The following is a 3,368-nucleotide window of genomic DNA, read 5'->3' on the forward strand; positions in this document are numbered from 1 at the left end:
TTTTCCCAATTAAAAAAACAAACAAAAAAAGAACTTCCTTGTCTTGCTTTTTACTTGACAAAACAAAATTATCATGCAAAGCTTATTATTTCTTTCAATTTTTTTCTAAAATTGAAAGTGAACTTCCATCATGAAATCTATGACTAATTTTCTCTTATTAGATAAGTTTTCCTTTCTTGCAAGTCACTAAAGTTGCCCACAATTTTTGGTTGAGATAAAAATTTGCCATCAATAAAGTGTCAAATGTCATGTGAGCAGTTCAGCAAATATGGATCTCTGTTGGTCTAATAGTAAGAAACTGCACAGAAAGAGCATGGTTGAAATACACCAGGTACTCCATGTGAGAAGGATAGACATTCTCCTCCCATGTGATTAACTGTCTCTGGAAACCTGCCAGAGGGTCATCTATGGGTCGGTTCTGACTCAACAGTACACAACAACAGCAACAACATACATATATTAGAGGCCTTCTTTCATTAAAAACTGTGACATATTCAGCACTTAGCCATGTTTTTATACGTTGCTTTTCAGATAATTTATTCTCAGATGTAACCATTATAATGACCTCTATAACATTAGATTAAGTTTTCTGGATCTGAGTTTTAAATAAATAAAATCATGAAGAACTCCAAATTTTGCATTAATTTCTTATGTTCAAAACTATGCGCATAGGATTTATCCATATTGTTGCCTATTAAAATTGTTATTGTTATGTACAATTTAGTTGGAATCAACTCATAGTTGACCCCCAGTGGTCTTTAGGGGCAGTCAATCACACAAAGGGGGGAAATATATCCAAAATGCTTTGTTATCAACCTAAAATTGATAGACATTTAAGAAGTTTCCATGTTTTTTATTTTCAACTATTACTAGTTTGCCCATTTTCCTCTGGCAGTATATTCAGAGATATGAGACACATCTTCAGAAAGTAAGTTGTTGAGTTTAGGTTATACTTTAGTTTTCCTTGTTTTTTAGTGGTTTATTTTTATTTTATATTTTTTCTTTTTATTATTCATTGTTACACATTTTTTCCCCTCACTTTCCCTCCTCCAGTCCACCCTGCCATGTAAACTTTATTCCAGATTATTCTCATACACATAATCCATAATTATTTATTATCTTTAGACAGAACTTTAGAATATAGATGAAAGTTCTGTAGTGGTTACCTCCAATTATCTTCCACCAGGAATGTCTAGAGTTGTGGTTATGTACTGTTGAGTCAGTATCAACTCATAAATGACCCTTCAATTAATTTTAAGTGAGAGGAGATTTCCACCTTTTTCCCCCAACAAAGCAGCTAACAGAGTAAAACCACTTGCCTTTTGGTTGACAAAGCAACTCCTCACTAAACCACCACAGCTTCCCTGCAGTAATGAATGTTGTTGTTGTTATTGTTAGGTGCCATTGAGTTGAGTATGACTCATAGCAACCCTATGAACAAAATATCTGAATCCAGTCCTGCCCTGTGCTATTCTCACACTTCCTGACACACAAGAGCCCATTGCAACAGTCACTGTGCCAATCCACCTGATTGAGTCTTCCTTGCCTTCACCAACCCTCCACCCTGCCCAACATCATGGCCTTCTCCAAGGAATAGCACCTTCTATATGCATATCCAAAGTATGTAAGGTGAAGCCTCATCATTTTTGTATTCAACGAGCATTCTGGCTGCACCCTCTCCAAAATATATCCATATATTCTCCTTGCTGTCCATGGGATGTTCGATGCTCTTCTCTAACATAACAATTTAAAGGTGTAAATTATTTTATGTCATACTTATTTATTGTCCAGGCCTCGGATGCATAGCTAATAATCGGAAAGATGATGGCCTTAAACAGATGCACCTTAGTCCTAAAATTGACACCACTACTCCTTAATAATTTAACAAAGTCCTTTCCTGCAGATTTTCCCAGTACAATGTGTTTCTTTATTTCCTGACTGCAGTAATATATAGTTATAATATTTTGGTACTCTCAGTTCTCAGTATTAGATACTTTGGTCAAATCACAATATCTCATACAATGTTAAGTTAAATTTCTACAAAAACTTTTTTATATAGAGTAGCATTCGCAGCACTTAGGCATCATTGATTATACAAAAGTATTTGACTGTATAGATCATAATAAATTATGGATAATATTGAGAAGAATGTGAATTTCATAATACTTAACTGTGCTCATGAAATTACCATCATGGATCAAGAAGCTGACAAGAACATGCTTCTTAAAAAGAACAAGGTTTAAATTTGTTAGAAAAAAGATGTGTGTTAGAATTATATCCTTTCATTATATATATTCAGTTTGCACACTGAGCAAATAATGCAAAAAGTTGAACCCTATCAAGAAGAATATTACAAAGAAGATGCAAGTATGCTGGCCCCTAACACTGGCTTGGGGAGGAATATGTCATGAACAGAACTCCTGGTCCTTTACGAGTGTCCTTGGGGTTTCATCTGCTCAGACTAAAACAACTCTCTATTAACCAACTGTATGAGAGGACACAGCTAGCACTTTCTAAGACTCATGGAGGGGGGAAAAATATCACAAGAAGTACTCTTGGGACGTTGCTTACTCCTGTTGTTGTTAAGTGCCATCAAGTCATACATGACTCCTAGTGACCCTATGAAAGAAAGACCTGAACAATTATATAACTTTCATAGTTTCTCCAACTTCATAGAGTTTACAGAGGGAAGCTTTTCCGATAGTGAATGCCACTTCTGCTTACAAGCTTGTTTTAACTGGGGAGCTCCACCAAACACTGTCCACTAGGGTAACCATTATGATATTTGATGTATAAGTGTCGCAGTGTTTAGCATCACAGCAATCACAAGTTACTTCTGTGCAGCAAATGGACAGACCAGTGCTATACTACTTAGAAGACTGTTTGATAAAAAACAATTAAAAGGGTAAACTATATCTCCCATCAAACTATAGGACAAAACAGAAAAGCAGGCTACCATAGCTTAGCAAAGGGTGAGATCTCAGCTCCCTGCTCCTCCAAAGACAACCAGATGAAAGGCAGTACTAGAAAAAAAGAAGAAATAGCCAGCCATAAATTACAAATGAAAAATATTGACAATGGGAAATGGAATCAGGGAAATATTTGAAGTCTACAACTCTATCAATATCATCATAAAGATATGAAATTTACAACAATCTATTCAGATACAACAGAAACTTCCTCACACATAATAAGAAAAATTCACATGTCATAGAAGCAGCAGACAGGTTCAAACATTGTAAAAGAAACAAACAAACAAAAAAAAAACCCCACAAAACAAATGTCTTTTCTTAAGGAAGCAGACCAGATCACAGATGTCAGAAGATACTCTAAAAATTGCACTGGAGCAGACAGAAGCGAAAGCACAA

Source organism: Elephantulus edwardii, unplaced genomic scaffold (assembly GCF_000299155.1).
Source record: "Elephantulus edwardii isolate Elephantulus edwardi_28Jun2011 unplaced genomic scaffold, EleEdw1.0 scaffold00009, whole genome shotgun sequence".
Taxonomy (NCBI): Eukaryota; Metazoa; Chordata; class Mammalia; order Macroscelidea; family Macroscelididae; genus Elephantulus; species Elephantulus edwardii.